Genomic DNA, 24,786 nt, shown 5'->3' with positions numbered 1-24,786 from the left:
TCACATAACTATATCACAAATTCACTTTTTAGTATTTTGATAACTGTATGCCAATAAAATCAATTTCCTTTGTAGCCCTAAAAAATTTATCTTATGCATTTAAGAACAATATTCTGAGAAAGGTCCCCAGACTTCACCATGTTTCCTGAAGGGCATATGACTTTAATTTATATCAGTTTAGGCACTTCAACAACTTCCTATGGGAATTTGTTTAGAATAGCCTCAGTTTAGAAACTGAAGGTCAAAGCTTTAGCCTCCATATTATCCTACTCTGATACCCTAGACTAGTCCATATTACTCCAGTGCTATGAAAAATGTATGGCATGGTTGAAAGTGTAAATTTGGTATAGAACACTCCATAAACTGTTCTCCATTCTACTCATTTGAATTAATATACGTATGTGGATAGTGAAAGGAGAGCGGTGTACAGACCTTTGTCAAGCATGTTTGATCACAATTAAACCTCCTTATACTCATATATGGCATTTGTTACTTGAGTCTCAAAAGGACCATATGATATTGGTGGAACTGATATCCTCAAGAATGCACTAATTACAAAAGTAGTGCTTTTTCTGTTACCAAGTTATATATGAGAAAGCACAGGGCGTAAAATTAGAGAGAGAGAGAGAAGTGATGTCATGATGCTTCCCTATGTCCTTTGCATCTATCACTTCCTCTTGGTGAAACTAAAGATAATTATGCTTTTCACAAGTATAACACCAGTTTCACATACTGTCTTAGTAGTCTCTAAAGTCAAGAGTATTTTGTAACACTTCCAATATTCAGATCAAAGATGAATTTTTTGACAATAACTCAATGATTCTCTTATTTGGTTTGCCCAGTGTTTTCTCCAAAGTCAAATGCATCATCTTCACAAAGCCATCCCTTTTGAGTTATACTGCAGGGACTTTTCCCTCCTAGTTCTCAGATCCTAAAGCAGCCCAGTACTGCCAGTTATTTTAGATTTTTCAAGACAATCTAAGCAAGTTTTCATGGCTTTTCCAAATTTGAATCCCTTTCAAGCTCTTGCAGTGGAGTCGTGGTGAGATGGAAAAGGGTCAAGGAACTTGGGAGGCTTTTAGATCCCACAGCTACTGATTAAGCCAATTGGTCAGCCAAGCCATCTTTGTTAACCACCCTTTCCTAATCTACAAAATGTGTGGATTCGTGGGGATTATCTCCAGACCTCTTTCCATTTTTTCTTTGCTTTACATTGTGACTCACTCTTTGCATTACATTGGTAAGTACTAAGGAAAACTCTGTCACTTAGGACTAATATGGCACCACACTGGGGACTCTCTCAAGGACCAGCTTTTGAACCAGCTTTGAATACAGAAAAGGTAAGTGAGGTGAGGTTGATGAATGAGGGAAGTAGTGACTGCCAAGTTCACTGCTCCAAGGCCATCGGGAATTCACAAGGAGTAGGTGGGCGGGGCAGACGAGCAGGCGTTGACGACAGAAGGCTACTTCCGGCTGTGGTGCGTATGACGTCAGGGCCGAGCCTGACCGGCCCAGCCACCGAGAAGCCGAGGAGGGAGGGCTCGCGAGAGTTCAGGAAGGCCGCCCCGAGATTCCGGCGCGGCCGCGGGTGCCACCTCCCGGGGGCGGGGCGAGGGCGGAGCGGGCAAAAGGGAGCGGACGGGCCGCGGACCGGCTGCGGTCCGTGCGGAGGCTGAGCCGGCCGCGGGCGCGACCGGAGGCAGGTGAGTACGCGGATGCGGCGCGCGGCGGCCGCGGCTGGGGGACCCCGCTCGCCGCGCGGGCCCCAACTCTGCGAGCAGGAGCCGGAGGAGATCTTCTGTGTCTTTGGGGGTCCAGCGACAGCCGGGCTAATGTCGGGGCTGGCAGTGTCTCTCCAGAGAAGCTCCAGCGACGGCCTTGGCCCTCTGGTTCCCCGAGGTGATACTAGTCCCGCGTCCCCGGAGAGGTAGCCGCGAGCCCCGGGAGGAATCTTTGTGCTTCCCTGCCCCTCTCCCCTTGCACTCCTCGGCCCCGGAGCACCCCGATCCCGGTCCCTGCCTGGGCTTCATAAACAATAACAAATGTCGCGGAACCTCTGCTGGTACCCCCCCGCTCGCCCGTCCCGTGCCCTCCAGCCGATGTCACCGAGAAGGAGGATTCCAGGCATGGCTCAAATTGTGGGGGCTGCTTGTGTACCGTTCCTAAAAACTGATGCGTCAGATTGCTAAACATTTCTCAGATCGACACAGCACGGTAAAGCCTGCTAGCTCCCAGAAGCACGGAATGTTCAACGCCGGTCTCAAAATCGGTCCCTGCCCCTGGCACCGTAGACCCTCCTTTCAACATCATTTTCTCCCACTCCCCTTTTTTCTCTTTACTGTCGGGGGCAGATGAGGGCTTGTTTGCTAAGGGAATAGGAAAGGTTGTACCCGGTCGAGTAGGAGACGTTTCATCTTTAAAAAGTTATCAGGTCGACGGCAAGGGAACAAACTTTATTTTCAAAACCGGTGGGCTCCCGTTTACTGATGCTGCTTTTGTTTTGTGGGATCATTTTTCGGATTGCAAGTTTGGAGGAAGTATATAAAAAGAAATTGGGGGGTGGGGAGAGAGCTGGAGGTGCTGGAAGTGGTGGCTTGTCCAAAAGCTGTGAAGCTGTTCTCACTTGGTAAAATGCAGAACCAACGCTCTTGTCTGTTTCACGTAACTTGTGATAAGTTTTGACAGAAGTCAGTTGCTCGGAAAAGGCCTCAATATTAGTTTTCTTACGGCTAAAGTCTGAGAAGACAACTCTTGGGGTTTTAATTTGTGCCTCCTAGTTGTAAGCTGGGAGTGAGACCTTGTCTTTAAGGGGGTGGGGATGGGGTAATTTGTCAGGTCTCCCTAATTTAAGGCAGGATCCATTGTTGCTTAAGCCCAATTTTACTTACCCTGTGCAGACTTTTTTTTGTCTCAGTCATATATATATATATATATATATATATATATATATATATATATAGGATACTGGGAACCTCTTTGTCTTTGATCAACCTTTCTTTTTTTGCCTCAGGATATATAAAACAATTAAGTTTATTATACTCTACCCCGTAGCTGAGAGGTATTATAGGTGAATTAGCCACCATTGTGACTGTTTGAGGAAGAGAAATTAGTTCAACATACGATGTTAAATTGTGATTACCTTTGTTGATCTCATGGGTTCATTAAAGTACTTTTGTGTGAAAAATCCTGATCTCAAAAGTAAAAAAAAAAAAAAAAAAAAAAAAAGGTTTGATGTGGCTTAGCTTTGCGTTTTTCTCCTGGTTAAGATGGCTGATAATGTTTTCCATTTGGCTGGGATGTGTTTAGGATGAGAAATAAATTAGGTGTAGTTTTTGTACTCCTTTGAAAGGCCCTGCCAGTGAGGAATGAAAAAAATGAGAAAAGCCACATTAAATGGGTGCAATTCTTTTTCAGTCTTCTGTTTTTTAGTTTGTTTTAAAATGGGTCAAAGAATAGAGACTAGGAAAATTTGTGCAAATGAATACGTGTCCTTGGCAGTTTTTATGCTGAAAAATTAATTTCAAAAGATAGAACACTATAAAACCGGAGGAAAATTTGTAGAAAATGCACTCAATTCAGTCACTTGTTTTCAGAAAAGTTCTGTTCTCTCAAAGTGAGGGCAACATCATTGTGTGAGTGAAGTTGGATAATACTTTAGAAAGTGTTTTCTCAGTGATCCGGAATAAGCTGGAGGCTTGTTGTGTTTTGGGGGCAGGGCAGGGGGGGGCTTTTTTTTTTTTTTTAAGAGGGAAAAGAGGACACAAATCAAAGCCAGAATGATTTGCATCTCAATGTAATGTTAAAATGATTTTATTTTACATAAATAGTGGTGGGTGAATGAAGCAAACATATTGTCTTCTAGTATCCCCAGGATTACATTAAAATCAGCAGATGGGCAAGTTATGATTAGGTTAGACTTGACATATGCAGAAATTATGCTACTGTATTTTTATATTAAAAGTACCATGGGCTTTTTTGAATGAAATAATGCCAATAAGCTTTTAAGGTATAAGAATATAAAAAAGAAATAAATTAGTTTAAAAAAATCCTTAGCTGTTTAAACATATTAAATCAATCCTTCTTTCCTCCCTCTCTCTCCACACCCACAAAATTTTGTTTAAGTCTTAAGAGCTCTTATTTAGCAAGGTAAGACCAGTATTTAAGTGTACTGGTTACATAAAGCTCCAGTCTCCAGGTAAAGGTTTGTTAATTGACAGGGTATGATTGTTCAGAACCTTTAGAGAGAGGGAAAAGAAGGACAGCGGTGAACAGTATTTGCTGTCTGATGTACTCAGATGAGCTGTCATCTCTGTCTTTAGAGAGACAATCTAATGTGAGGGAAATGTACCCAAATAACTGTAATACACATGCATTAGCCTAAGAGGGAGGGATTAAATTCTACTAGATCAATTAAGGAAGGTTTTGAATAGGAAAAGGCATTTGTTTAGATGATTTGATGATCTAGTCATAATAATCATAATAAGTAAACCCTTTATTAATGCTGATTGCTGCTAGAACCTTACATGTACTAATACCTGGGTTTAATTCCTATAATAACTGTACAGAGTAGGTATTTTTTTATTATTTCCGTTTTGTAGACAGGGTAACTGAGGTATCAAGACCAAATAACTGGAAAATGATAGAATAAGGGTTCCAGCCCAGACATTCTGGCTTATACCTGTATATCTCTGCTTAATCTCTATTTTTATTTTCTCTTCCATTCTTGATGGTCTTTCTCAGGTCTTTAAAAAAAAAATTAATTCAGGAAAACACATTTCTCTGGCGCGCGTAGATTTAGTGGTCAATTTTGTAGAAAGAGCTTCAAAATAAACAACACCCAGGTAGGTAAGTTATTTTTGGAATGTGAAATAATCAATTGCAAGAAATCGCTCTTGGTGTAAAGTAATTGTAACCATTGAGTGGGACTTTTGATAAATTTGACTTATTACCTAGTACCATACCCATACAGATTTAGAAATGAGAAACTGTAACTATACTAACTCCTTTGCCTAATGGAATGTTTGAATCATAGTATATTTTGGCTTATAACTTAAAAAAAAATCACTTGGCACTGGGTATTTTTTGGATTGAATTGTGAAGTTGGAATTTAGTTAATGATTGATAGTCTTAGCCCTTCTAGTTTTTATTTCCACAAGCAGCTAAATATATTATGCCTGAATCAGGGTGGGTTTTTTTTTCCTTTTTTTTAAAAAAAGATTTTACTTTTAAGCAGTTGCTACGCCTGATATAGGGCTCAAAATCACAACCTCTAGATTGAGTTGTATGCTCTATTGACTAAGCCAGCCAGATGCCCCATGAATCAGGGTTTTGAATAGAGTGTGGTACATGTATAAAATAAGAGAAGCTCAGTCACCGATACTTTCTGTTAGGGCACCTTTGAAAGCTCTTTGGGATTGTAAAATAAAAGGTGCCATAGAAATGCACTCTGTCTCTTGTAGACCTACTCAGTAAATGCTTTATTGTTGAATGAATGGTCCAAATAATTTTATTAATGAAGTTCCAATAATAGTTCACGTTTGTAATTGGTTATCAAAGTACTGGGATCACAGTAAACTCAAGTGGATTTAAAGTTTAGGAGAGAAAGTATATCTCGGCAGTGGTAGGGGTACCGTCTACTAAGATGCAGACACTTCAGCTCCTTTGTCCATGTCCTGATTGACCAAACTCATCATAGCATTCCAGATGCACATTTTCTGAAATTGAATATAGTAAGTGTCCTCTCCTTGTCTGAGTCAGGTAAGATGGTAGAAAATGCCCACAGTAGGATAATTTATGGTTGATGAGCTTAAAATCTAATAGGAAGAGTAGAAGAACTAAAGCCAGGATTTAAGCTCATATATTATTACAATTAGACAAAAATGGCAAAACAAATTTAAATATATATGTATATGGGTATACATATATATATATTTTTACACAGCTTAAATTAATAATGATGGTGTATTATTTCCATTTACCACCACCTGAATGACAAAAATTTTTAGGATCTTCAGCCCATAATTTCATGCAGGTACTTAAATTTTTTTTTTTTAATTTTTAAGATTTTATTGATTGATTTATTTGAAAGAGAGAGAGAGCACACATCTGAGGCAGTTGCCGGGAGGGCAGAGGGAGTGGGAGAGAGAGAATCTTAAGCAGACTCCATGCCCAGGGCAGAGCCTGATTCAGGGCTCCATCTACAACCCTGAGATCCTGACCTGAGCTGAAATCAAGAGTTGGATGCTTAACTGACTGAGCCACCCAGGTGCCCCTCATGCAGATACTAAGACAATTATGCTTTGTTATTAAAAAAAAAAAAAAAAAAAGGAAAGAAAGATAACATTTTTCTAAGTACAGATTTGGTTTTGAAAGGTTATTCTTATTAAAGAGGGGTGTGAGCTGATGCCTCAGAGGGAAATCAGATATTCTCTCACCTCCTTGCTGGTAGAAATTTGGGGGCATCTTTTCCCCTAATAGACTAGTCTTGTCTGTGTTGAACATCCACTGAGACAGGTAGCTTATCTCTTAGATGATCTCTGCACAGGTCTTACAGAAGACCTTAGCAGTGCCAGTTCATACGGTGAGCTGATCATTCACACTGATGTTGGGTAAATTCAAAAAGGCCTCGAACTTTGGCAGTTTTGCAATAGTAGCACTTCTGCTATGCTTAGTTTTTAAACTGTTAAACAAGCTCCTTGCCTTCTTCAGACCAGTTGATGACTGATGTTGATTCTCTGGCCACACATGTCGCTTTCTTGTTTGCCTTGTCTTTTGCTGATTCTTCTTGATTCCACAGGCATAGATGTTATTACAACTTGTAAGTCTGATCCCCCATACATAGGCAGCATCCAGTGTTAGCCCCTACCTCTTGTTTCTCATACCTTTCCCCTTGTTTTCTTACCTTTTACAATTATTTGCTGTGTCTATCTGATTCCTAATTTCGGAATACTTTCCTTACTTTTGCAATTACTGAAGACGATGGAGTTAAAAATTACTTAACACCGAAAATCAACCACAAGTACAACAACTTCCCCAGGATAAAGAACAAGATAACAGAAACCTAAATGACTATGCATGGTTGTTAATGCCATCTATTTTTGGCAAGCCGAGTTGGTGTGCCTTTGCTATGGAGCCTAGCTTTCATTCTGTATAGGAAAAGTTAAAAAATCAAAAGTTTGGAAACAGGAGAGTGTTGGTACACATCACTAAGCCCTTTTCGTCGTTGGTGGTGAGGGTCTTGCTCTGTCTACATGTAGTCATTGCTGTTCTGCTTTTTTTTTTATTTTTTTTAATTTTTTTTTTTTTTTTTAAGATTTTATTTTATTTATTTGAGAGAGAGAGACAGTGAGAGAGAGCATGAGCGAGGAGAAGGTCAGAGGGAGAAGCAGACTCCCCATAGAGCTGGGAGCCTGATGTGGGACTCGATCCCGGGACTCCAGGATCACGCCCTGAGCCGGAGGCAGTCGTTTAACCAACTGCGCCACCCAGGCGTCCCTTGCTGTTCTGCTTTTATGACTTTGAGAATTTGGCTACAAAATCTGTAGATTTCTGTAGAGTTCTGTAGATTCTTCAGCAATCCTGGAGACACGGTATGGCATTTGTTACATTGAATATGAAAAATGCTTTGTGTAATCTACGTTTCTCAAACTTGGTCTCCCAACAGGAATTTATAGACTTAGCACCTTCCCTTCTGACATGTTCTTGGCTCTTTTTTCTTCCTGAATGTCACCAGTCGGTGTACAGGTCTAATAATAATTTTATCAACAACAGTGATCACTCACTTATCGCTTACTATGTATAAGACATAATGCTAAGGACTCTATAAAAGTATCATCTCATTTAATCCCTGAGGCAACCATATGAGTTATTTCTGCTTACCCATGAGAAACTGAGTCTTTGGAGAAGTAACCAGGGTCTTGTGGGTAGATAGTAAATGATGGAGCTTGAACTTGATCCCTGAGATCCAGTTTGCTTTCTCTTACATTGCTTTATTTTATTTAAAAAAAACATCTCCTCTGCTGTTGCCTTCTTCTAGTCCCACCCGAATTTTCTTTCTTTTCCTCCCTTCCTCCCATTTTTAGGAATTATTTACAGTTTTGCATGTCAAACAAATCTTTTTAGAAGAAGTACATAGAAATAATTCAGCTCTACTCATATTTCCTGTAGAGAGGGACTTGCTCTTAGAGCTTATTGGAAGAATTCTAGTTGTAACACCTTATATTTGTATTGTGCTTTAGAGTTGCCTAAGCATTTTTTGTCACATATCCTCCTAGCAATCCTCCCTTTAACTCAAGTCCTTAGATTAAAAGATGCTACACACACTTTCCCAAAGACAGTGCAAAGTTAGTTGATGAGACACAGTTCTTGCTCTCAGCAATCCTAATGTGAAGTAAATAATATAATCAAATGTTCTGACTTCATTCAAGCCAATTAAGAGCAGATAAATATCATTACAGCACAGCAGTTTCTTTCTTTCTTTTTTTTTTTTTTTAAGATTTTATTTATTTGACAGAGAAAGAGATCACAAGTAGGCAGAGAAGCAGGCAGAGAGAGAGGGGAAAGCAGAGAGCCTGATGCCATCTCGATCCCAGGACCCTGAGATCATGACCTGAGCCGAAGGCAGCGGCTTAACCCACTGAGCCACCCAGGCGCCCCAGCACAGCAGTTTCTTAAAGGGCATTATAGTTTTGAGATTTGAGCTTCCTTTTTGGTCAAAATTGAGAAGTTGGAATTTTAGTTCTGCATTTTAAATCATGAAATTTCAAAGTGCTCCATCCCTGTGATTCAGGTGAATGGTGGTTAAGTTGCTGCCTACCTCATCCTGCGTACAAGTGTGGCATTTAACTAAGATTACAGTGAAGGAATAGGGCAGAGGGAGGACAGATTATAATTTCAGAAGTGAAATTGGAGAGATGGAGATCCTAACAAGGGCTTGGTGAGGTATCTTACAGTGTCACTATTGTAGGAAATTGGATGTCAGCTTTAGAGAATGGACAAGCTTCATGTATTGAACTCTGGCAAGTTGTATTATTTGAGAGATCAGAGAGCTTATTCAATTATCTATCTTTGGAATTTTATCTTGTGCCAGTATCTTGTTTGACTAAATTTAATTTTTACTAAATTGAGTATTTTTTTTTTTCTTAGTTAAGCATTTGCCCATTAAGTTGGCCCCAGGGTGGAAACACCACACCATGTTTGCACTTTATAGTTTTTTGGTATTTGTCAGCAGAGGCTGGTTGCCTGGTTTATAACAAGAGGGAGTTGCCTTTTATTGTGTTTTTACAATAGAGATCCATTTCATTTGGACACATCTTTCAAATCTGGTTGAGGATATTCTCCATATGTCCACTATTATCTAGCCAAACTGAAAAGACTTTTTCTATTTTTGTGGCTAGAGTGGAAAAATTTCCATCCAAATTGCATGTATTTGGCCTATCAATGTTCTTAATACTGGCAAATCCTAAAGGAGCCACAGACTCATAATATTTTAGTGAGGTTAATCATCATAATTCAACATTTATCGTCTATTTGCAGTGCACCGTATGAGGTACCGTGCAAAATAGAGATGAGTAAAATATATTGCACTTCTACTTAGAAAGGTTCTATCCAGTAGGAGACATAATGTATGGGTACAAATAAACTGTAATTCAAACAGAAAGTGATAAGTGAATGGCAGGGCGCTATGGGAGCAGAGGAAGAAGGGATTACTTCTGGCTGGAGAGATTAGGAAGACTTCCCATATAAAGTGAAATAATAATTGGCTATTTAAGAGTGAAGGCCAGGCCAGGAGGAGGGATTAGCATGAATTAGATCTATCTCTATAACACCTGATAAATTATATGTTAATTATTTACTTTTCTGTCTGCCCTATTGGATTTCAGCCCACAGAGCTTTGAGAACAGGTGTTTTTCAGAAAGCTTTTCATTCTTTGCATCATCAACTGTTCAATGTGGTACATTTAAATAAAGTCATACTTTAGTAATAATACAGTGGCAGTAGTGTATTTGGAATTCATTCAAGGGAAGAGGGACCAGAAATGAGAAGACCAATGAAGAGACTATTTATATTTATTTAAAATTTTTTTTTTAATTTGAGTATAGTTGACACATGATGGTACATTAGTTTCAGGTGTACAGCATAGTGATTCAACTTCCCTATATGTTATGCTCAAGACCCGTGTAGCTACCATCTGTCACCAACACAATACCATTACAATATCAATGACTACGTCCCCTATGCTGTGTGTTTCATCCCTATGACTTATTCATTCCATAACTGGAAGCCTCCCACTATCCTTCACCCATTTTGCCCAACCCCACCCCTCCCCTCTGGCAACCATCAGTTCTCTGTATTTATAGGCTTGATTCTGCTTTTTGTTTATTATTTGTTTTGTTTTTTAGATTCCACAAATAATTGATATCCTGTGGTGTTTGTCTTTCTCAGTCTGACTTATTTCACTAGGCATAATGCTCTCTAGGTCCATTCATGTTGCAAATGACATGATCTCATACTTTTTTATGACTGAGTAATATTCCATTGTATGGATATGTGACATCTTCATTCATCTATTTATGGGCACTTGGGTTTTTTCCGTATCTTGGCTATTGTAAATAATGCTGAAATAAACATAGGCATGCATGTATCTTTCTAAATTTGTATTTTTGTTTTGAAGGGACTAAATGACCTAGGAGATAGATAATAAAGTTCTAAACAGGGTAGGATTGGAAAAGAGAGATTTGGATGGATAGTTGTTGCTCCTCCATATTGAGACCGAGGGATTTCTTTCACTGTGTGAATTACCTGTGAGGTACATGTCATGTACCAGGAGATACAGAGATGGAAGGACCTGGTGGTCCCTCAGACAGCAGGCAGGGAACTAGAGAGCCACGCTCGCAGGGATAGAAATAATTGCAATAGCACATGGCTGCTGTAATAAAGGAGCAGTAAGAGGAGCAGCTAAGGAAAATGAACACCTCTTTAGGAAAATCAAAGAAGCCTTCCAGGGAGGTGGTAGTGTGTGAGTTTAAACTTGAAGGGTGAGTAGGAGTTTTTCAGGCCAAAAGGCAGCAGGAGGCCATGATGGCATAGAGATCTAAGAGACTGTTTAGAGAGCCACAAGATCCTGGGTTATTTTAGTGTTGGGACGTGAGGCTAGATAGGATAAATGGACTTGTCTTAATAGAATAGCATTTTACTTGCCATTTTTTAAAGTCTTCTTTTTCAAAGATTTTATTTATTTCAGAGAGTGAGAGAGAGAGCTTGCATGGGCATGAGCAAGGGGGAGTGGTTAGGGGTAGAGGGAGAAGCAGACTCCCTGCTGAGCAGGGAACCCTTCCTGGGGCCTGATCCCAGGACCCTGAGATCCTGACCTGAGCCAAAGGCAGATGCTTAACCAACTGAGCCACCCAGGCGCTCCTGCTGTGTTTTTTGTTTGCTTGTTTGTTTAAATATATTTATTTTGTCCAGTTCTAGCACTCTGAGCTTTTGTGAGGAAGTATTTCTAGTGCCTCTTATAGCCTAGTGGAGGTAACTCTGCTGTGCTTCCCACTCCCAGCCTGCAAGTATACTGCCAGTAATAAATTGTCTCTTGCTTCCACTTAGTGAAATTAAGCAGAAAAGGTGATGAATGATACCAATAGCGAGAGAGATGAAGAGAGAAAGCAAGGCACTGAAAACCTTTCCTCTGATGAATGCCCAGAGCCACTAGGGTTGTCCTCTAAAGAGAATACAGCATAGAGCATAGCTTTAAAGCACTTGACTCAGGGGAGGGGACTGTGGTAGGAACACAATTATTTACCTTTCCCATAAAGTTTTATGGAACCCATGAAAATTTCCCAGAACTGTAATATCTAGTGCTAAAGTCCTTTTGTTCTGGTTCCAGCCTTGATATTTTAAAAATCTTCTTTACTCTGACCCTTACTATACTTTATAAATTAGCATGACTTAAACTTCAAATGGTCTCAAATGTGGGCCCTAGTTTGTTCCCCTCCCACTTTTCTGGGCTTCCAAAATCTGCATTGAAGGCTCCCTGCTAAGCAGAGAGTCTGCTTCTCCCTCTCCCTCTGCTCTCATTCGAGCTCTTCCTCTCTCCCTGTCTCCCTTTCCCTCTTTCTTTCTCCAAAAATAAATAAATAAAACCCTCTTAAAAAAAAAAAAAAGAGGGGCATGACCTGGGATCAGGTCATGATCCCAGGGTCCTGGGATCGAGCCCCACATGGGGCTCTCTGCTCCGTGGGGAGTGTGCTCCCTCCTCTCTCTCTGCCTGCGTCTCTGCCTACTTGTGGTCTCTGTCTGTCAAATAAATAAATAAAATCTTAAAAAAAAAAAAGAAAGAAACCTGCATTGGCAAATTATGATTCTGAACTATGTGTACATAATCTATATTAGACCGCCAGAACTAGGAAGCTAGGTTTCTTTTTTCACATAGGTTTCTTTTCTACAGCCATTTATCCTTTCTGTCTTGTGCGCTGCTGAAACAGAATATAGCTGTTTTCTAAGGACAATCAAAAAGTTAATTAGAATTTTATCCATTGTATTCTAGGCTGGGGCTTGGCAGCTGTGTTAGGTTTAGTGCCATTAGTGGGAATAATCAAAGTTTCTGGGCACTACCAAGAGGAAAGTGAAAGACAAGAGGGACAAGAAAAAGAAGGCTTGCAGAGTGTCAGGGGAGGGATAGGGTAGGAGCTGGAGAAATGTTTAGAAGAGGTCAAATACCTCTGACACCTGTTCCAGGTGCCACTTAGTGGGACATGTGCCATATTTTAAGATTAAGTTGAACCACCAGTAATCATGTCTGGAAATACGCTGGGTGTATTGTTATGCCAAAAACGACAGTTTGTTTTAATAAAATATTTCTGGATTTAATAAAAACGAAATTGGTATATATACCTGTGCCTTTGTCTTTAGTATTGAGCAGAAAGGGAAACAGAAATCAGTAATTTTTAAATATTAGTGAACGTTACAGTACATTTCTGAAAGGTAGTAAAACATTTAAGATTTAAAACCGCAGATTACATATCTAGCCCCCATCAGGCAGAGGTGGCCAAAAGGGAAGGGAAGCATAAGTAGCAAAATGTGTTTGGATAAAACTGTGTATTCATCCTACTCATATAACAGGACCCACAGAAGGAAAAACAGGGTGAGAAATTAGATCTAGAGGCTGTGGTCTCCTGTCCAGGTAACCCAAGTACATTTCACTTTCAGGAAAGAAGAAGCTTTAATTCTTCAAAACGTTTTTCCATGACCAGCTAACAAAGCCAAAGAAAAAAAATAGGCACAATTTTAGTGTTTCTGTAATGATGATAAAAAGTTATTTCTCAGATTGTGAGAAATACTGGATTGAATGAAAGCCTTTGGCTCATGTTCAAAGCTGACAGCTGCTGTAGAGGTCAGAGAGTCAGATTCTCTACTGTGTGTTCCCTCTAATACTTGACAAGTGGACGGCTCGTCTTTGTCTACATATTTTAGTACCTTGCTGAGACAAGGAATTCAGCAGTTTACAGGTTACCTAACTTTCATTTCTTTTGGTGGCCAGTGTTCTCTAGCCTTCTGCCCTGATCCTCTTTTCTTCTCCTTCCACATGCTCTGGTTGCCAGATAATCTCACGTGCTCTGATGTCATTAGAGACCACTCTCTCATAATCACTTAGAAATCTGTGTATCTGCTCAGACCTCTTCTGAGCCTGGGACTGTGTTGTCCATCTCCTTCCTAGAATATATAATATTTAAGGTGTTGACCTCACTTTTCCAGCTCTGTAAATGTGAATTGTTTTGTGTGTGTCCAGAAATAATTAGGATTATGGAAATTTACTTATGATTAGCAAGTGACCAAGAGACTACTATATAAACACAAGAATGCCAGTTAATGAACTTATTAATATAACGGTGAATAGAATGGAAGCATGCATCATTTGGCCAACACACTGTCACCCAGTAGGACAGTCTTCGTGGCAAGTGTCACTAAGCCATGATAGCTTGATAGAGCGTCTTATTTTATAAGGATGCCTCTGCCCACTGCTACTTTGGATATGGGCAGCCCATTTTAATTTGGGGCAGTGTTAGAGGAACACAGGCAAAATCTTGCATGTTAAACTCCTGCTTTCTTCCCCCCAGATTAATATAACTATTATTAATGTAACTGTTAACACAGTTTATTTAGCTAGAAGAAAACAAAACTGATATGGTTTCAGTTTTCTTTCTTTCTTTCTTTCTTTTTTTTTTTTTTGGATTTATTTATTTACTTATTTTATATATATAGAGAGAGAGGGAGATCACATGAGTGGGAGGGGGAGAGGGGGAGAGAATCTCAAGCAGACTCTGTGCTGAGCATGGAGCCCAGTGTAGGGCTCGATCCCATGACCCTGAGATCACAACCTGAGCTGAAACCAAGAGTCAGATGCTTAACTGAGGCACCCAGGTGCCCCACAAGGTTTCAGCTTTCTTTTATTTATTTATTTATTTATTTGACAGACAGAGATCACAAGTAGGCAGAGAGAGAGGAAGGGAAGCAGGCTCCCCGCTGAGCAGAGAGCCCGATGTGGGGTTCGATCCCAGGACACTGGGATCATGACCTGGGCCAAAGGCAGAGAGGCTTTAACCCACTGAGCCACCCAGGTGCCCCAGGTTTTAGCTTTCTTAATTCACATTTTAATCCTACCTCCCGGAAACTACATCCTGTTCAATTTGATCGGAGTTGGGTATTTCAGATATTTTCAGTCACACATTCTTTTGGAATTACTTATGTTGATAGCTAATGTCTACCACTCTATTTGATTCATGCTTTTATTACTTCCAGAGGGTAATTTAATTTTCAAATTAGGTGGGCATTTCGCTTTGGCCTTTTGTACTGACTATAATGTATTGCCAGGTATTGCAAACTTCTCCAGGTATGAGCTGACCAGTACAGTGTACAGTATGACACTCACCTTCCTTTGTCTTGACCTTTTATGTCTATTAGCTTAGCCTAATAGTAAGATTGCATAGATAGCCATTTTACATTTTTAGTTTATGTCAAGCTTTATTCAACAGAAATCTTTAGTTGTTCTTTATATATATTGTAGTTTGTCACTATTTGTGCCAGCATTTCATTTTTTTGAGTCCAAGCATAATTCTTTACCTTTTCTCTATAAATTTCATTAGTTAAAGTTAATCTTCCATTAAAATTGTTTTGGATTTTGACTCCACTGTGCCCTGTCTGATTATTCTCTCCCGATTCCAGTTTGGGATAAGGACTTTGAAAAGAATACATCTGATAAGGATCAAACTTTATCCAGTTCATTGATAATATAACTGCCCAAGCCCAGTGAGCCTTGCAGAACTTACTTAAGATGACTCTTAGTTGTGTTGCTTAATCAGTTATAAATGTATCCAATACTCAGTCCATTTTTCTTCATCTTTCTCCCTTCCTCACCCTAAAAAAAATTGGGAGAATGGGTCTTGGTGGGTACCTTTCAGAGTCGTAGAGATTATTTGTCCTTAAAATTTGCCAACAAAGGAAGTAAGTTACTTGGCAAGATGTTTTCCTCCTGAATCCGTGTACATTTTTAGTGATCACCCATCTTTGTTCAAAAGCCATCTGCTTTATTATCTGTTCTAGAATTTTCCTCAGGCTGGATGATAAGCACAACAATGAGTGTTTTGTAACATTTTGTAACGTCCATTTTCTTTTGTAATGCTCATGTTCTTTCCTCATTTTGAAAGATTGGGCAGTTTGTCTCCTGTCTTTCAGCACAGCTCTCTGGTCCTCATGGTTTATCCGAGTGCGTAGAGCATCTGGGCCTGAGATAGCAAACCAATCAGCTGGCCAGGTGAGAAGGGTACTGGGGGCAGTTGTCTGATGGCCTCCCGTGTCCTGGGCTTCAGCTCCCTGGTTTCACATCCACTTTTGGCCATTGTTTCCCACCCTCCACTGTAGAAGAGAGGCGGAGCTCCAGAGGTGGATGGCAGGTGGGCACCCCACTGGGAGTCCTCCTCTATAACACTGGGCTTGTACCTCCCCAGCAAAGATGTCGGAAGATAGAAATATGTAAACTGTAAAGGGGTATGCAAGTGCAGTATTTTAAAAAAGCAAAACAGAAGTGGTTTTTCTTCCTTTTTTTTTTTTTTCCCCCCTGTCCTATGTTAACTACACTGTTTCCCTGCACCAACTTACCCAGGCCAATTGCAAATTTTTTCTTCCAAATGAAAATTCAGAAGCTGCTTTTGTAGCCCTTAATGGTTTTCTTAAGTTCAGCTCACTGTGGGCATCTGGCTTCCTGATACCATCCTCTGTTTCTTTTACAGGCATCCATATTACGTGTGCCTCCTCTCAGTTTCTCTTATCTGTGTCTTTAAAATCTAAGTTCATTGGAGAACTCTGTGCAGCCACAGAGTCTTCCCCTTTTCTCTGTCATTAATATCCTTTGCGTTTATAACAAGAGTTCTATTATTTTTATACCAAATCATTTTAAGTTTTGCTTTTTTTCCACATGACTAGGGTGAGTGGGGGCTATACTGTTTGGTTATACTTTTCTCCACCATGTTTTTCTAACTCATTCTCTTTCTTTAATTCTCTCTCTCTTGCCCTTCTTTCCTGGATATTTCTGGTGATGTAATTTTAGAAATTATTTACTTTAAAACCTAGAAGTTTATTCAAGATTTTATTTATTTATTTTTGAGAGGGAGAGATAGAGAAAGAGAGAGATATCATGAGTGTTTAGAGGAGCAGAAGGAGAAGCAGATTCCCCGCTAAGCAGGGAGCCCTAGGCAGGGCTCCATCCCAGGACCCTGGGATCATGACCTGAGCTGAAGGCAGCCTCTTAACCAACTGAGCCACTCAGGTGCCCTAAAACCTAGAGGTTTAAACCTGGTACTTGATCAAGTCCTGAATATATATAGAATATTTCCTTATTATTCTTTTAAATTCATTTTCAATTTATAATTTACTTTAACAGAGTTTAAAACGGACACTGTCTCCAGGGAAATAATCATGGTTTCTACCTCCTTTGTATTTTCCTCACAACGCCTAGTCAAATACAGGTATTTCATGTAGACATTGAGTAACAGGACCTAAGAAGTGTGAGTTCTTAATGGTTATAATTCGGGAGTAATCCAAAAATCCTTACAGTGTCTACAAATGCTTCACATTCTGGTACCACTTACATCTCTGAACTCTTTTTTCTTACTATGCCTATGCACTCACTCTCTTCTTACCATGCTAATCTCCTGGCTATTTCTTACAGACACACTGCTGCCTCAGGGCCTTTGCAGTTACTCCTCCGTGCCCCCAGGTTTTGAAACCACTTTTTCTTATCTGCTTCAAACTTCCTTCTCAAGGGAATCTCTCCTGATGACCTTATTTAAAATGTTAATTGCTCCCTCAGCCCCTGAACTTTCTAGTCTCTCCCCAACTCGAATGTAAGCTCCATAAGGGCAGGTGTTTTATGTTACCTGTGTCCTTCCTGCCAAGAACAGTACCTGGCCCATTGTGGATGCTCAGTAAATATTACTCAATAAAGCTAGTTTAACCAGAGTTGTATTCTTGAGAGCTTCCTAAAACATATCATGCAACTTCCCTTTTAGAGTCTCAGGCAAGATTTGCTTTTATATTCTATGAATGTTTTATAACTTGTGTTCTCTAATGTCCCACATTCCCAGCTATTGTAACAAAACTTCAAAATTGCTGTCAGGTTTACCAATACTTCAATTTAATCAGCTAATTTCTTCCTGTGGTCACATCCATATCCAGAATATTTCTTTCCCTGTTTGAGAGATAGAAGGTTTAGCAAGGCATTTATCAGATGCCTTGAGTTTTAGCTGTGGAAGAGTTCTAGCAGATATTCCAAAAAGTTCCATTTATTTCTGTGTCAGCTTCAGTCTCTAGAATATTCCAAATCAGCAACTTTTTATGCCCTACCTTTCCACCATTGCTCTATTCCAGTTCAGAGTCCTATCCCATCAAATCCCAGTAATGCTTTTTTTTTTTTTAAGATTTTATTTATTTGACAGTTAGAGATCACAAATAGGCAGAGAGCCAGGCAGAGAGAGAAGGGGAAGCAGGCTCCCTGCTGAGCAGAGAGCCCCATGCAGGGCTCAATCTCAGGACCCTGGGATCATGACCTGAGCCGAAGGCAGAGGCTTTAACCCACTGAGCCACCCAGGCGCCCCAAATCCCAGTAATGCTTAATGGTACCATATTTACTTATTTGTAAAATGGCAGTTTTCTTTCCTTAATACTCGTATTCTGGGTTTGTGTTCACAGGAACCTAACACCGCATTGTTGCTAACACCTTCCTGTTTGTTTTTCTGCAACAAATAATTTGCTGGATCTTTCTCATTGTCATTTTTTTTTTTTCAGAGCATGACCAGCTTCTTTCATAGTTACAATAATATCTAAACTTCTTCTACCTGTTCTTCGATTTTAAGCTTAAAGTCCACTTGATCAATGAATCAAGTGACATAGTGACTTACTTATTTACAAGTATAGTGGCTTCTGGGACTATATCCAAAGGAAACAAAAACACTAACTCAAGGTTGTCTGCACCCCCATGTCCATTGCAGCGTATTTATAGTAGTCAAGACATGGAAACAACCTAAGCATCCACTGACAGACAAATGGATAAAGAAAGTATGTGTGGGGCACCTGGGTGGCGCAGATAATTAATCATCCAGCTCTTGGTTTGGGCTGGTTGTGATCTCAGGATTGTGGGATCAGTCCTGGTGTGGGAGTCTGCATTCAGTGTGGAGTCTGGATTTCTTTCTCCCTCTCCCTCTGCTCCTTATCCCTGGGTGCTTGTTCTTTCTCAAATAAATAAATAAATATTTTTAGGGGCACCTGGGTGGCTCAGTGAGTTAAGCCACCGCCTTCGACTCAGGTCATGATCTCAGGGTTCTGGGATCGAGCCCCTCATCGGGCTCCCTGCTCAGCAGGGAACCTGCTTCCCCCTCTCTCTCTGCCTGCCTCTCTGCCTACTTGTGATCTTTCTTTCTGTCTAATAAATAAATAAAATCTTTAAAAATAAATAAATTTAAAAAATAAATAAATAAATAAATAAATAAATAAATATTTTTAAAAATAGAAGGAAAGGAAATTGTGCATGCACACACACATACCCCCCCCACACACAACAGAATATTATGCAGCCATTAATAAAATGAGGAAATCCTACCATTTACAACAATGTGGATGGACCTGAACAGTATTATGCTAAGTGAAATAAGCCAAACAGAGAAAGGCAAGTACATACGATCTCCCTTCTATGTGGAATCTAAACCAAAATAAAACTCATAGAAAAAATGGTCAGATTTGTGGTTACCAGAGTTGGGGGGAGGGAGGAGCATTGGAGAAAGGTGGTCAAAAGGTATGAACTTTCAGTTACAAGTCAGCAAGTCCTAGGAAGGAAAAGTACAACATGACGACTGTGGCTAGCACTGCTCTATGGTATATCGGAAAGTTATTGAGAGAGTAAATCCTAAGAGTTCTTCTAACATCACAAGGAGAAAAAAGTTTTATTTTTTTCCTTTCTCTATTTATTGTATGTGTGTGAGGTGATGGATGCCAACTAAACTTACAAGAGTGATCATGTCACGGTATATGTAAGTCACGTCATTATGCTGCATATCTGAAACTTAGAGAGTGCTGTATGTCAACGATATCTCAGTAAAACAGGAAAAAGATTACCTAGCAACTAGCAAAGGCTTTGAATCTACCATTTTAACTGTGTGGCCTGGAACAAATGAAATTGCTTATGTCTTCTAAACTTATTTTTGTATCCGTAAATGGGCGAGCGGATGGGAGCTACAGTAAAATGATGCCTGCTTCATAATATATTCAAATATATTCATCCTTTTCTCAGAATTAAGTGACATGAAGATAATGATGATAAACTTTCACGTTTGGTTTACTGTCTGTCAGACCTGGTTTTAAGAGCACAATATATCAACACAGGGTGTATCACACGTTCAGTGTGTTTAGCCTGTGCTCGGCCTGTGGAAGCAGTCAGGAAGTGCCAGCTTTCATTAGCAAGAGCAGCAGGCTCTGTGTAAAAGTCCTCATTCTCAGTTTTTGCCAGGTATACTTCCTCATCAGCCAAGAGTGTGTTACAGATGCCTGATGCTGCGGTATGAACCAGGCATCCATATGCCTTCACATCATCCTTCAACACTGTCTACTTGCTAAAAGGAACCATGAGAAGCATCGTAGTAATCCCTTCAAAAAACTTCTATTTTGGGGTTAATGTCCAGACAGCAATAATGCCTTTATTGACAACCCAGGCATTACACTTTGAAATTGAATACAAATTATTTAAGTTTAAAGAAAAATTTCAACTTTTATAAATAGAGATGTTGTTGAAAACTGGCTTTTATCATTTGTATTTAGGGAATTCCGTATATGTTTTAATTGACTCAGCACAAAATGGGTAAGTTAAAATAGCTCTTCTAAAACGGAGAAAGCTTTATAGAGATTATGCTAAGTGTTGATAGGTTAAGCATTCTAAAAGATTACCATTTCCATGGGAGAAAACTCCTTAAGTCATTGAATAGTCAGGTTCTGAAGTAGCGCTTACTTTTAGAATGATATGGATATGTATACTTAAAGTAGACTCAAACAAAATAGTTGTTGTATATAAATTCTATTTTAATGTGACCCTTTGTATCCATTTCACCCTGTATTTAGGGGAGGTCAGATAATAAAAGATGGTTTAGAAAGCCCTTTGAAGACTCTAATGAACTTCATAAATATAAACCACATTGAGATATCACCTTACACCAGTTAGAATGGCCAAAATTAACAAAACAGGAAACAACATGTGTTGGAGAGGATGTGGAGAAAGGGGAACCCTCTTACACTGTTGGTGGGAATGCAAGTTGGTGCAGCCTCTTTGGAGAACAGTGTGGAGATTCCTCAAGAAATTAAAAATAGAGCTTCCCTATGACCCTGCAATTGCACTCCTGGGTATTTACCCCAAAGATACAGATGTCGTGAAAAGAAGGGCCATCTGTACCCCAATGTTTATAGCAGCAATGGCCACAGTCGCCAAACTATGGAAAGAACCAAGATGCCCTTCAACGGATGAATGGATAAGGAAGATGGGGTCCATATACACTATGGAGTATTATGCCTCCATCAGAAAGGATGAATACCCAACTTTTGTAGCAACATGGAGGGGACTGGAAGAGATTATGCTGAGTGAAATAAGTCAAGAAGAGAAAGTCAATTATCATATGGTTTCACTTATTTGTCGAGCATAACAAATAGCATGGAGGACAAGGGGCGTTAGAGAGGAGTAGGGAATTTGGGTGAATTGGAAGGGGAGGTGAACCATGAGAGACTATGGACTCTGAAAAACAGTCTGAGGGGTTTGAAGTGGCGGGGGGGTGGGAGGTTGGGGTACCAGGTGGTGGGTATTATAGAGGGCACGGCTTGCATGGAGCACTGGGTGTGGTGAAAAAATAATGAATACTGTTTTTCTGAAAATAAATAAATTGGAAAAAAAAATTAAAAAAAAATATGGGCACTACTACTCTGCACATGAAAATATAAGAAACATTTAATATGAGTTAATATAATACTTAATGTAAGAGTTATCATCTCTTAACCGATAGCAGCATGGCACCTGAGATTTACTGATTTATTTAATAGCATTTTATGAATAGGTAGGACTCTGCTCAGGTCTTTTGTTTGAATAAGCATTTCTCTTTGTTGTTCACCCCAGTCAAAGCACTCCTTCAGAAGACCTAGTTCCTGTTGCCATGGAGGTTAGAAGGTGTTTGAGATCCTCATTACTACCCCCTTGAAAGAGACTTCGAGAATGCCAGTTATTCCCTAGAACTCTGTCTCTGTTGTTCCATCTTTGGGACAAGGAGACCCCTTGTCATCACTACAGTGTTATATCTAATGGACCTCCGTAGTACTGTACTGAAATTGTCTCCTGCTGTATTCCTTAGGACTGTGCTTGACCTGCCCAAATTGCTACAATGTGTCTAGCGGTATCTGTAACATAGTGAAAGAGAAGCTGGGGCTGAAGTTGATTACTTCAGTCAACAAATATTAGCCCTTTCTTTGTGTTTTTATCATGCTAAATGGTGTGGGGGACAGAATAAGGTATGGCTCTTGTCCTCGAGAACTGTGGAATTTAATAGAAGACTAATATACATGACAGCAAATACACTTGCACAGGAGTATGGAATCAAATGCCCAATTGGGAGAGTCATAGTAAGTGCTAGACAAGTTCTGAAGTGAAGCATAAATGAGGCAGGAGAAATCAAGAACAGCTTTTAGAAGAGGTAATAATTCATAGGTTCTTTAAGCACAAATAGAGGGGGAAAGGAAGGACTATTTTTAAGTATTCCAGGGCTTGGTGGTAGCGTTGATTATGGTATGTCTGTTGGTTGATGAGGGAGGAGACTGGCAAATAATGGAAAATAAAGTTAAGTAGTTAGGGTGGAACCAGATTATGGGGTTTAATAAAAGCCAGGCAAAGAAGTTTAGATTGGAGTGGCAGAAAGAAGGCTGTAAATGTTTTTGAGCCAAGGAATTACATCATCCAAGCTCTATAGAAGGAGCAGTGATGTACAGATGACAGAGAATGGCATCAGGAAGATCCCCTTTGAATGCTGCTGCAGTTATGTCACTGACATTGTGAGCGGGGCCTGGACTGATATGATGATGGAAATGAGAATGAAGAATAAGGTGGGATGAGAGAGAGATTTGAACAGCATTTGTTAATGAACTTGAAACAGGAGAGGGAGAGTTGAATTGCTTTCCAAGCTTTCTGATTGGAAGAAAGGTGGGTGCCATGGACAGAAATGAGGTTGGCTGTAGAGGAAGAGTATGCATTTACTTTTGGTTGTAATTATGTATGAGTTGTCTGTAAGGTGTTTAGGTGGAACTGTTCAGAGAAATGTGAGACAGCCAGTTGGATGAAAAGGTAGGATGATTTACTCATCTGTGGAGAGTCTTGCGTAAAGGTTGTGTGGGGCGGGTAGGAGGAGCTCTCTTCAACAAAGATGGAGGTTCAAGGACTGGCTTTTGTGGATAGCTTCTAGTAGATAGATCTGAAGGGATCCTTATATTCATGTTGATTGAAATTACTTTAACAAGTACTTTTTTCCCTTGGTGATAAAAGGCATGTCAAGTTATTTTAGGAAATTAGAAAATTCAAAGAGGTGTAAAGAACAACATAACCATTAACAGTACTTGGTTGGTTTTCTTTTTGGTCTTTTTCTTTTGCATATAAAGGGATAGGAAATATATACATATGTGTATGTATACATGTGACACATATATGTATATATGATTGTGTATTATTATATGTTTTGTCGCTTGCTTTTTCATTTAACATTGCATCACGATAGTTTTCCCATGTCACGAATGGCTGCTTAAATATGCTGTTCTTAAAGAACTGCATTTTCTTTTATCATTCGGATTTGCCATTTTTTAATCACAGTTCTATTGTTAAACATTTAAATTGCTTGCAAAATTTTTTGGTTTTATTAATAATAATATAGTAGACTTCTGAAATATATGCCTGTCAGCTGTTATTTACACATGAGCTCTCTGAAAGCTGAGATCTGTGTATCCCTAGCATCTGAGAGAGGACTGGATGCAGTAGTTGCTTAATTTAAAATAAAAGTTTTCTGTAGAATGAAAGAAGACCATTAAATACTCAATTCCTCTGACTTCCTTAACTCTAATTCCATGAGTACTCAGGAACTGCCTATAGAAGTCTGGCTATAAGGAGAGTTTGGGCCATGTATGGCCATAAACAGACATTCTTGCTTCTATCACAGTTATATTTGTCATTCTCTGTTAGTAAATTTGTATTCTGATTTCTCTTGAGGCTTATATATTAATTTTTGTTGCCTCTACCTTATTGATGCTGATAAAAATCAGATTTCTGAGACTGTAAAGTTGTGGATTGGGCCTAGGTTGCAGTAAATCACTAAGAGCCCTCTGAATTCAGAGCCTTCACCTTGTAAAGACCCATGGCAGTACCACATTTCCACATTTGAATCCCAATGGTACCCTGAAAAGACAGTTGTTTGACTCTTGTCAAATAATATTCCAACATTTATTTTTTGAACACTATGGAACTTTTTTTTTTTTTTAAGATTTTAAAAATTTATTTGTCAGGAATAGAGGTAGAGAGAGCGAGCAAGCACAGACAGAGAGACAGGCAGAGGCAGAGGGAGAAGCAGGCTCCCTGCCGAGCAAGGAGCCCGATGTGAGACTCGATCCCAGGACGCTGGGATCATGACCTGAGCCGAAGGCAGCCGCTTAACCAACTGAGCCACCCAGGCGTCCCAATATTTCAACATTTTTGAAATACAAAGACATGTTCAACAACGTTTTCCTTTAAAATATATTTCATTGCCCCCAAAAAGTTAGCTTTCATGAGGACTGGTGTATGTGAAAGTTTATGATAATCATCTAATTATAAAGAAGTTTTAAAAATAAATGTGCAGTGTTTATATTTTCTTTCAAAGAGCACTATCATGTAATTTTCCTATGGTAATAAAAGCGTATTATGAAGAATTTTCTGATTCAGTTCATAGATTCATTGTACCTAGGGAAAACTTTAGTAGCAAATTAGAGAATTTCTTTCTTTTTTTTAAAAATTTCACAGAGAGAGAGAGAGAGAGAGAGATCACAGGCAGAGAGAGAGAGAGGGAAGCAGGCTCCCCGCCGAGCAGAGAGCCCGATGCAGGGCTCGATTCCAGGACCCCGGGATCATGACCTGAGCCGAAGGCAGAGGCCTTAACCCCCTGAGCCACCTGGGCGCCCCTTGTCTCTCAGTTTTAAACTAAT

The 24,786-nt window shown here is 39.7% G+C and overlaps 1 protein-coding gene across 1 annotated transcript in view; it reads left to right on the top strand.

Annotated features, from left to right (window-relative positions):
- The first annotated feature begins 1,647 nt into the window (after positions 1-1,647).
- The window catches only part of STK38L (serine/threonine kinase 38 like), an 86,263-nt gene continuing 63,124 nt past the window's right edge, over positions 1,648-24,786 (top strand). The window contains exon 1 of the mRNA XM_044229159.1: positions 1,648-1,703. The gene's annotated coding sequence lies outside the window, so the exon portion shown is untranslated. The remainder of the gene's footprint in view (positions 1,704-24,786) is intronic.

This window comes from Neovison vison, chromosome 12, assembly GCF_020171115.1.
Source record: "Neovison vison isolate M4711 chromosome 12, ASM_NN_V1, whole genome shotgun sequence".
Lineage (NCBI taxonomy): Eukaryota > Metazoa > Chordata > Mammalia > Carnivora > Mustelidae > Neogale > Neogale vison.
This window is presented reverse-complemented; position numbering and strand designations above follow the sequence as displayed.